Consider the following 11,718-nt stretch of genomic DNA (forward strand, 5'->3'; position numbering starts at 1 on the left):
TAGGCGGTCGGCGTCGTGCCCGTGCGCGCGTGACGTGGTGAGCCGAATGCGCGCACGCTCGGTTCGGTTGGTCAGCACGTGCGTGCTCATGTCAGGTCGCGGGAGGGCGGGCTGGATCCATGGACGCACGGCGGCGGGGCAGGCGAGGCGAGGATTAGGTCGGACCGCGACCGCTTCGTGGCTCGCTGTCGTCCACCAGGACCGACATACCCGCGTCCAAATCCTCAAATCCAAACGGCACATGGTACGTCACGTACGACCAATCTTGTGGTCAGATATTTTTCCCTCTCGTTTTTTTCGGAAATACTAACGCCCACACGTGTGACAGTGTTGTAACCTGTCCACACGCGTGGATCATCGTCCAGTGCAATTTGCACGAATCTTGACACATTGAGACAGATTTTGCATGCCACATAGGGCGGGGTTGGTGTGTGGGCGTTGGAAAGTTTGTCCACACGCCCGCACCACACTATTTGCCGGCTGCGCTGTGTGGACGAACTAGTTTCTGCCCACACAACCACCATCTAGTCCATGCGCGTGTGGGCGAACTGTCTTTCGCCCACACGCCACTCCTACGTTGCGGATGACAAATGCAATTACGCGAACGTGGCAACTAGGTAAATACACATGACAACTGTGATTCTTTGCTAGACGGCAACTGCAGTTGCACGTACGTGGCAATCAGATAAACACACATGGCAACTGTGATTAACCATACATGGCAACTATGGTTGGACCACACGTGACAACTAGTTAAACACACATGGCAACTACTGTTTGACCATATGTGGCAAGTAGTTAATCACACACGGCAACTACGGTTTGATTACACGCGGCAACTATCATAAATTAGGCATGGCAACTATAGTTAACCAAAACAGATAGAGTTGCCATGCTGGATAACTACATCTGCCATCCAGGATAGCAACTAAATCGTCATCCCGCGTGTGTTTAACATAGCTGCGCCAAGACGAGTGGGCATTTTTGCTTCGTGCCACACACGCGGGGTGAAGATGAGTAGTACTTGTTGGACGTGTGGCACGAAGTAGCTGTGCCCACACGTGTTGGCAATTCTAATCCGCCCACACACAGCCCGTGTGGGCTGCCTCCTGCTCACGCCACACATGGTGTGTGGGCGCATGTCTAATATACCACACGTGTGGTGGATATCGGCGTCCTTTTTTAACATCAGTACAGACACAAGCGCTCATATACACGCACATACATTCGCCCCTATGAATGCACACACGCACACCCCCTATGAGCACCTTCGAAAGACTGAGCCAGCATATCATCTTGAGATTTACGAAGTCACCGTAGGCGCCTCTTCGTCGACGGGAACGTCTCCTCCCACGAATGCACACCGCCGGAAATCCTGAAATAAATCCAGAAATAAATACGAGCACCAGGATTTGAACCCTGATGGCCTGGGGATACCACGGTCCCTCTAACCATCCAACCACAGGTTGGTTCGATTTTTCCTCTCATTTTAGTTAACATAACAACCCTCAATCATGAATGCTCTATCATAGATTCGGTCTAAAATAAATAAATAAATAAATATGACTCCCTCCGTCCGTGACTTTAGTTTAAATTGAGCCTAATTTGTACTAAAGCCACAACAAGTTCAAATTGAGCCTAATTTAAACTAAAGCCTCGACACTTATTTGGGACAGAGGCAAAAAAAGTTAATTAGGGGAGGGGTGCCATCGTGGTTAGGTAATATTTTGGCTAGGCGTAAACGCTAATACACTTATCATATAAACGCACACATGCACACTCTATTCTTATATGAGCACCTCCGAGAGACCAAGCCGGTACTTCATATTGAGATTGATGAAGACACCAGAAGCGCCTCCCTACTAGAGGAGACATCTTTTCTCACGAGATCGGCATCGCGCCTTGGCGCGAGGGTGCCGGTTCCAACGATGTGGCGAAGCAAGTAATGGTCAAAGTTAGTAGAAAGCCAGGATTTATCAGAATAAAGGAAAGAAGAAATATTCACATGTAATAGGAGCAAGACATCATAGATGGATACCAAAACTGTAGTACAACACATCTCCATAGCCAACAGAACGACAACACAACACATTTGAGGATGCAATGTCCATATACATGGTAAATTAAAGGTACAATTGTTCATACACGGTAGATATCAAGTACAAAAGGATGGATAGATGTGACAAAAGGGACGCATTCACAAAAGAAGAGGGAGATCACATGGTAGTTTACACGGTGCATCACAAGAGCTAGTGGCATCGAATGAAAGTCTAGTCCCATGGTTCATGAATCCAAACAAACATAGGGACTTGTATAATCTAAGAGTTCCTGGAATCACAGTAATTGGTTGTCAACAAACAAAAGTAACCACCAGTTTCCAAAACCCTACTATGTATTAGTAAACATATGGTTGTCGCATAAAAGCGTCTTCATCCAAGGAAATCAAAAACAATATTTATGGTTGCTTGTTACGACCACGTCACTAATACAACACATACATCAAGTACTCCAACCCTAATGGGGAAATGACACACTATATTCCCATGAAAGGTTAAGTGTAGGTCAAAAATAAAACAAAAGAATTCATGGTTTCTTCAATGACAAATTCATTTGAAAGCAAGTGGAAAACTGGTAAAGCTTTGGAGCCTTGCACAGGGTTGAAACTTTGAAGCCTCACATTCCCAAGCAATCTTAAGGAGGGCCAACATAATTGAAACCAAGAAGAACTAAACAATAGATCAGCTAGAGAGCAATACCTGCACTGGCCAATGATGACACAGTGGCATGTTTGGGAATAATTATGAAAGGTTCCTATTCATCTTCACACGGTGCGTGTTTCAACAATAATTCTGCCCCTGATAGAAACAATTCTAGCGAGTGAGCACTTCCTGTCAATGTATCTCCCTGAAATGAAATAAGTTAATAATCAGATTTCATCCTCCCTAGAATGGAGCAAATTAATAATTTGATTACATTCTTATAAGCAACATATTGCCTAAATACTCCATAGAGGTTACTGACAAGTAAACAACATAAGCCACATGCATCAACAGATAAATATCACATGTCTTTCAAGAAAAAATATCACATGCCAGCAAAATAAAGGTTTTGGTAAGTATTTTCCTTCATGTACTCACTCTACAGGACAAACAAATTGGTACCAGGAATCAAAGGACCAACTTTTTTACTAAATAGTAAGGATTAGCTAAATTGATGAACCAATTATCACAGTAACTTCAACTCCATCATGGACACTATCTATTTTCAAAAAACAACAAGGATCGACTAAATAGATAAAGCAATTATCTTATACACAAACAGAAAGACTACATCTACATATCTAAACAGAAAGACTTCATAATTGGCTTCTATCTTACCAATGTAATCGACACCTATAATTGACTCACAAATATTAAAGCCTAACCCGAACCAAAATGGAGGTCACAATCTATTACCTTGACATAAGAAGTACCAACATAAAAAAATATAGGCAAAACCATTTGGAACCTCGATAACAAGAGTGGTGGTTACATAAGAAGTGGTTTCACCATTTGAGAGAGTGTGGCCATGAGTTTACTGCTTAGGTTTCACCAAAGCATTCAAAACTAACATGTTGATTAGACAACGTGAAGAGCTACAAATATTTACTGGTGCAAGTTTGAAGAAAATGATCCAATAAATAGGTGCTTGTAGTGAAACAACTAGGAAAATGTTTCAATAAATAGGCGCTTGTAGTGAAACAACTGGGAAAATGTTTCAATAAATAGGCGCTTGTAGTGACTCATGATATAACCACTAAATCTTCTCTAGCCTTCAATTGAATGTACTATTTTAGAATTAAAAATTTGCACACAAGAGCATGTAAGAGGCTCAAGTACCTCTATCAAGACCAAAAGCAACACATAAAAGGCGTATCAAAGAGTTCACAGGTTTCCCAGTTCATGGATACATTCCTGCAACATATAGCAACATAAATGATCCAGCAATAGGTACCTCTGTCAAGCAAATGCTTCACATTATACCTAATCGTATTTAAGTGCCAGGAGGTTAGCAGGGAATTTCTAAATAACTGGATATGAAAGAGAAGTAAAACAAAGCAACACATATGGCCTTTTGAAGGGGGCAAGTAGATCAATGCTACCTCTGCATATAAAATTAGGCATGTTTATGGGAGACGCAGCGTGCCGGCTGGATCCTCTCTGCTATGGCAAAAGCGGCAACCTGCACGACAGGAGATGGAAGGAGCATCAGTGTGTGTGTGTGTGTGTGTGTGTGAGAGAGAGAGAGAGAGAGAGAGAGAGAGAGGCTAAGACGAATCGGCACCATGAAGGGGAGCCGCACTGGCAGAAGGAGGCTCACCTCATCACGATGCCCTCATCAGCCCCTATATGGCGGCGGCCTCCGGTGCGGTCTGCCGGCAGATAAGCAAAATCCAGTAACCAACAGAGCACCGACGACCTGCTTGAATATATGCAATCCTCAATTGACATGAGCTATATATAAGTGAGCAATTCAAAAATCAATTATAGCAAGTTTTAGCCTCCTGGCTTGTTTAAGTAGTGAACCACTAATTAATTTTATTATCCTAGTTTGTGTAATTAGCTCCATTGTAGAAAGATTCATCCTGGGTTGTTTAATTAGGGAGCCACAAATTCATTCTAGCATCCAGGTTTGTTCAATTAGTGAGCCACTAATTATTCAATCAACCGAGCAGTAGATACACACAATCAGTGATATATATGCAACACTAATGCAACCATTACTTGCGTTGCTCTCATCATGACACACATCATCTGCTTGTCATGGCAACACACTTACACTGATGTACATGGCATCAGGTTTCAGCATCCATGATGCAAAAATAGCAAGTAAAGCTACATGTATGCTACCTTACTTGATTTAAACGAAATATATGACTTCACTAATCTTATTTTCTCAGAAAACCAATGTTCTTTTTAGTTCCATGTAAAAAATAGTATTGTCATAAGAAAATAATCAATTGATCATTTGCTAAGAAGTATCCATTTATCCCATACAACAAATTAAAGCAAAAAGAGAGAAACTAAAAATGAGCATAAAGGAACACTAAAAATAGACAGGTCAGAGGAGGAGGGGAAGTTAGTACGTGAAGAGAGCTGGGGGGAGGAAAAAGAGAGGATAAGGGCTCACCGGAGGACAAGTAGGGCGGCGGTGAGGGGTGCCTGGCGGCACGGGAACAGGAGAAGCCTTCTCTCGCTGGACGCCGCGTGCCCCCGTGCGGCATGAACCTCGCCCGTGCCCCTCCTCGACCCTGTATCGACCTCCTCCGCTCTTCTCTGGTGGCAGCAGGACCAGCCCCGTGTGGCTGTGCTCCTCGGGTGACCGTGACCGCGACCGCTGCCCCTATGCTAACCGATGCTGTCAATGACAAGGAGAAACCTACAGAAATATATATGTTGCTTTAGAAAAATCGACAACACATGCATGAAAGACCAAAATCTGGAAACTGTGCAAGAACATGGATGTACAAATTAAGGGCACAATCTCACATTCCTCAAGCAATCAATTTACATGGTCTATAAAATTGCAGCGTCTTACTAAAATACAATCAGATAGAGCAGCTCAGATCGAGCGGCCGCTATATTCTTTTAGGCTCCACTAATTGTGAGGATACATGTGTAGAGTCACACGATTGAAACAATGAAAATAATAGATCATTGCGTACTAAACAAAATTACATTTTCCAATTTGAAGGTATGTTAGTGCTCTCAGCTACCTAAATCGGCTCCCCGCTCAAACCAACGCATCCACTTGTACAATCCATAATATATCAAATCACACACTAACTCACAATTAACCCAACAGAGAAAGCCAAGGAATGATGGAGAGGGGATTTTGGTAGTGCAGGAGAGGGTAATTTTATACCTACTATGTTGACCCGAGTGCCGAAGAACACTGCCACGGTGGCGTCGACCTGAGAGGAAGTAGGCAGGGAGCACATGTCAGGAAGTAGGCAGGGAGCACAGGCAGCAGGAAGAGGAGATATCTCACTATCTCCTGTTATCACTGATTTCCATAGTCCAATTAGATCATTTCTCTCTCAGCAAAATAGACAACGATATTCTGTTATCTGAAGATATTCTCAAAAGGAAATGGCATTTTCATCTTTAAAAGGGTCAAAGATGAACCTATAATGTGAATGTGTATACGTATGTTCCAGAAGCGATCACCAATTTTAACTGATTTGTGAAGTTCACCTTTGTAAGAAACCAAACCATACTAAATGAAGCTACTGCCATTAGCACTGCCAGAAAAATGCTAATACTTCTATCAGCGATAGGAGGATACCTTGGAGAACAACAAAGCATTACATATAACTAAAGCGCATATATGTGAAATATTTGTACTAAAGCCAAACTGTAGTTACTTTTTCAAATGATTGTTTGACTGCAGATATATGTTGATTTTATATACAAGCAGTATGGTATGCAGAAGTAGATATAAACAGCAATATCCCAGATGTAGACTATTTGAATTCTAATAATCAGGTATTATACCCCAGAATTAAATTTCCAAAAACTATACCAAATTTGGTTTGGATTTGTGCATAAATCTTGGTGCCCTTGCTCCATGGAGCACCAACTCAGTGTCCAATATATATGGTATGAGTAGTGTTCTCCCTTACTGTTTCAAAACAACAGATTTATGTTATACAGGAGACGTAGTTGTGAAATGAGCAGCAGCGAGAGTATCCAAGAATCAAATGGAGCATCTGAATTACCTGGGTGCTCACTGAAATAAATTGTGCAGAGACCACAAAGAAATGTTTCAAGGCATTGCTCTTCATCGTAGCTGATCAAGCGCTGAAAAACATCCTCTACAGACAGAATCTCTCCAACAACCAGAGCATCCACAGGAGCCATCGTACAATCAGACTTGAGTATGATTATCCTGCCATCAAAACCAAGATGAGAGAGCGTAGAGCCCTACACCCACTTAAAACTAACTTCCTGTCCAGACTGCTATGCCCAAATCGATTCAAGCATGTGACAAAGGGCAGTCGCCTGTCTTGGCTAGTGGGTTTCAGAGAATTTGTGTAGTTTCAGACCAACAGGCAACCGACCATGTCTCCGGTTGTGCTAGGTGAATCCGGACCTTGGGCAGGTTATCAAATTTTATAAAGAATTAAACTGGAGAACCCCACAAAATTATGTAGCTGGTAAGGTTGGAGGATGTATATTACCTGGTCGACTGAGAAGTGCCAAAGACCAGTCCATCACTACATTCGCCAAGGGACACAACACCTTAAATGGCAAGCGAAGGCAACTAAATTTAGCAGTAAGGGGTCTACTTATCCACGGAGATTAGGAGGGGAAACAACAATCAATTTGGTCAAGAAGAAGGCAAATTGAAACAGGGTCAAACAGCCTGTGAGTGTATCTTGGGGCTGGATAAGCACAAGTAAGGAAGAAAGCAAGTAACTTTGACTCCCGGATACAACACCCTGCGCAGCCCAAGAGAATCAACATACATGAGCCAAGCACATACCAAGCAGAATAAGGGATTTTGTCAATTAATAATAATAGTTTTGTATTTTTCTACTAAGTAGAGCTCCAGGCTAAACTTTCCGCTATTGATTGACCTAACACACCATAACCACGCTAATTTGTAGGGTTTAGAACTCCAGGGTAAAATACCATGCTTTTTCAGTAAAATACCATGTTTATTTCACCGTTGAAACCATAGCCATGGAGTAAAACTAATCTATGGCTATTTTTTTACGGAGGGAGTACATGATAACATACACAACCATCATTTCTACGAAAAATAAGCATGGGTATACAAATGGAGAAGCTTACCATTTTTCCTTATCTTGCAAGAAATTATCTTCTTGGTACTTGAAGCATGAGACAATTTGTCTTTCTTGATCAATCTACAGAGATTATAAGATTTGCATTCCGTTAGAAATCAAAATCCCAACCTTCGCTAACTTAACCAGACACATAAAGTAGAGTGCAAAGAAAATAAAAAATAAACCCAATTGATACAAGCTGGGACGGCGCATTAAGGATGCGATATATGATTAATAAGAGGAAGGGTTGGTTATATATATTTTAAAGCGGAGAGAGAGGGGGAGATCCTTTATTGCAATTGTTCTTCTAATTCTTGGACTGTTTGAGTAAACATAGTTGATAAAATATTAGAATAAAATTAGCATTTATACTCAGATTCTATCATGTTATTCCTCAGACATCTTGTGGGCTGTTAAAAGGATCACATATATGAAGTAACAGAGGCCTTTGTTATTTGGTAATCTCTCATGTGGCCATTAATCAATCATATACATATTAGCCGCGACAAAAGAGCTATGCACATTATCTACCCTACTTCTCTACCTAGACCAGTTGGTGTTATGTGTGGCTGTAGATAATAAAGTACATCATCACACCTTTGATCCATAGGTTAAGGTAGCCTTCCACCTCAATCATCACATCAAATCTCTTTCTATGAGCTGAGAGGAGAAAACCATCAAACATGGGATAAAAAAATGGATTCACCATGAAAGAGTAAGGAGAGACTTGGTACCTCTGGTTCATTGCAGATCAAGATGAGGCAAGGATGCGTTGGGGATGGAGATGGAACTGCTGCTGTTCAGCAACCATCCACAAGAAGAGGTGATTCCGCAGTAAGGATCGGGTACCCGTATCGCGTCCGCTGGTTCCTCATGATGGATCCCCTCACAGAAGACAGGACGATGGCGCGTCAGCCTCGTCACCTGCAGCACCCATCTTCTTCTGTCTAGATGGGCGGCGTGAGGTCGAGGATGACCCACTGCTTCTAACCCTGGCTGCAATTCACCGCAGTTAATCTACACAATAAGATCTTGTTCACCAGATCTGAAAACGAATGACAAAAAGGTTCAGTATCAAGACCTGAGCATACACCCATAGAAAAAGAAGGCATGGAAATTGTTTGTCAACATCCAACCAGTATATATATAGAACCAGAAACACAAAATAGCTGCAAGACCAAATAAAAAGGGCATCAACAACACACTTATGTAAAATAGTGCAAAGTAAAAAATCAATCATATATTGTACACTGTAGTAGGAGAGATGTTTATTATCGAGTCCATGACTGTATTTGTAAGCTACTGTGAGAACAAAGGAATCTGACCAGGATTTTTTTTCATCTTCTCCAATAACAACAGAAAAAAGAGATACAACCAGCTCTCCTAGATGTATATATCTAGCAATTAAAATCACTGTAAGAAGGAACCTGGTAAAAGCAGCCATACAAATCTATGGTGTTCAGGTGTTCGATAAAATTGAACAAACGATGCTTGAAACTATTTAAAATGGAGATTTGGAAAGAGGAAAGTAATTGCAGAGTAGGCTTGTACTGGATACCAATCATGGTACTCTAAAGTAAACAAAAAATCAAATCATGTAAATAGACCTGACAATTGCCGTATCCATTGACCTTGAGCTCAACCAAGCCGTACAGCACGAACCTAAGTAAGAGATCATATTGGGATAAAATGACATACAATTAGAAAAACCTACCAAATAGCACAGAAAATTATGTGCAGGTTTATGGGGTAAATGATATTCATTGATGCTTAAACCAACTAATATATATTCACTCACATGATTAGCACTTCAGTACAACATCATAATAGTTAGCATGATGCTCACTACAGTAGCATAAAAAGATATTGGTCACAGGTTCATAATAAAAATGCCGGAACAAATGCAAGTGAATAAAAATTCATCAAAGAATGAGTTTCTTGATCATCGATGGAGAGTTAGAGATGCAGATTCTGAACTTCTTTTAACCAAGCATGATTCAATCAAACTGCCCTTTTACCCACATCATGGGAGCTGTTCACATGAACACCTTGACATATTGGCGTGACAATAGAAAAGCAAAGGAAAAAACAGGAAGTAAAATCATAGTAGGTCATCTATTTCATATCCACGCATGCATAATCAATATCTGTCAATAGTGTAGGTGGAGAAACCTCACCGGCTATCATCGCCAAGAGGAAACTCCCATGGCTATGGCCATTTCTTCATCATGAAAGAAGCAAATAATCCAGCCATACTAACACCAAAAGGGCCAGTACTCTAGTAGCGATGCATTGGCTGTACCGATCACTGCTCGCAACACATACACATTGCAAAAAAAAGTTTTCATAAAAATCAAGCACTGCAAATAATTGGGATGGTCAGGTAGATCTGAGAATCATACAATTTGTCCTAACCTCCTGCAGTATTGGGATGGTCAGGTGGAGCAGCATTCTTATACGCCCTGCCAACCGTCAGGAAGAATGCATAAAGCCACAAGACAGCAACGGACATTATGACGGCGAACCCCTCAAAGGCAGTGCCCAGCAAAGGCACCGGATGAGGTATGTACTGCAGAAAAAAATGATCATAAGCTTCAGAAATTGTAAGTAAAGGTCACACAGCAGCTACGTAGGACTGATGATGCATGTACCTGGGAAAGAGCTACCAACAGTATGATCTCTGGAAGACCGATTTTGATACATTTCATGACCTACATAGCATATCCATACTGTTATGCTATTGTTATGCCCACTGCTGTCAACTATAGAAAGATTGAATTCAGAAGTGCAGATTTGTGTATGCACAACATAAAAAGTCTTACACTTGGGAATCGAAGCTTGTAGAGCCCGAATCCAACGAGCGCAATGAGCATCCCGGTGACTGCAACACGTCTAATGCAATCCATCACACGGTCACACACGCGTTGAACTCGAGGGAGAGGGAAACATGACCTCGAGGCGGACGGTGGTGAGCTCACGCACCTAGGTCAGGGCCGAAGAGGGTGCCGCTGTAGACGACGATGGGCGCCTTTTCGCCATGGTCGGAGACGATGCGGTCCGTGGCGAAGCCGTCGGTGGTGGCGCGGAGTCCGCATCAGCCTGACCGCCGCCGCTACTGATGGTGTCGGCACGGAGCAGGCAGTGGACGGAGGAAGCATCCCTCCGTTGAGGGAACCACGCCGGGGGGGCCCTGGTCGCCGGGATGCGTGGCGGCTGCCGCGGCTCCCTCCTGTCGGCGACAGAGGCGGCGCGCGACCCAGAGTAGTGGGAGAAGACCTTGGTCGGGCGACGCACAGTGATGCCGGCCGCCTCCTCGTCGTGCTCGTGGCCGGCGCTCCTCCTCCTCTGCCTAGCCCCGATGGGGAGGAGGAAGGACGGCGGCATCAGGGGTGAGGGATGGACGAAGGCTCCGCTAGATGGACGCCGCGTTCTCCATCCCCGCCCTCGTCCCGGCTGCTGCTGCTCTTCCTTCCTGCGTGCGGCGGCCCGGTTGGCCGTCGACGGCATGCTGGCTAGTGGGGAGAGCAGCTAAGGCAGCGAACTCGGCGCTGGGAGATGTATGGGGAGGAGAGGAGGACGGGACCATGGCGGCGACAGCTACGGTGGAGAAGGGGAGAATGGGCTAGGGTTCTCACCCAATCGGGGACCCTCCTCGCTCCTATGCCAAGCGCAACCACCCACACGACGCCACGCACAGCCACGCACGTGAATTCCTGCAAATGCCCTTGGCGGGGTATGGGAATTACGGCGGTGGCATGAGATCTTTTCGGTGGAGAGCAGACTATTCATTGCAGAAGTGTTTTCACTTTGATCCTACGGCCCATATCTTCCCAGAGCAAGATCCGGCGGCCGGAAATCCATCAAGCGAACGCAACGAACGGCCGGAT

The 11,718-nt window shown here is 43.5% G+C and overlaps 1 long non-coding RNA gene across 13 annotated transcripts; it reads right to left on the minus strand.

The window, feature by feature from the left end:
• Nucleotides 1-816: 816 nt before the first annotated feature.
• On the minus strand, nucleotides 817-11,485 carry LOC123145765 (uncharacterized). Of its 13 annotated transcripts, none has more exons than XR_006472409.1 (20): nucleotides 10,814-11,483; nucleotides 10,654-10,712; nucleotides 10,483-10,542; nucleotides 10,247-10,400; nucleotides 10,009-10,139; nucleotides 9,439-9,493; nucleotides 8,913-9,000; nucleotides 8,566-8,827; nucleotides 8,429-8,491; nucleotides 7,839-7,912; nucleotides 6,761-7,283; nucleotides 6,565-6,663; nucleotides 5,905-5,953; nucleotides 5,170-5,418; nucleotides 4,360-4,458; nucleotides 4,142-4,221; nucleotides 3,879-3,953; nucleotides 2,757-2,904; nucleotides 1,800-2,328; nucleotides 1,320-1,375 (listed from the first exon to the last, which is right to left on the minus strand). It is a non-coding gene; the product is annotated as an uncharacterized lncRNA (long non-coding RNA). The 13 variants fall into 13 exon arrangements; XR_006472413.1 differs by having other exon boundaries at nucleotides 10,654-10,723; XR_006472412.1 differs by having other exon boundaries at nucleotides 6,761-6,930; nucleotides 7,223-7,283; nucleotides 10,654-11,482.
• Between the last annotated feature and the right edge of the window lie 233 nt (nucleotides 11,486-11,718).

Source organism: Triticum aestivum, chromosome 6D (assembly GCF_018294505.1).
Source record: "Triticum aestivum cultivar Chinese Spring chromosome 6D, IWGSC CS RefSeq v2.1, whole genome shotgun sequence".
Classification (NCBI taxonomy): domain Eukaryota; kingdom Viridiplantae; phylum Streptophyta; class Magnoliopsida; order Poales; family Poaceae; genus Triticum; species Triticum aestivum.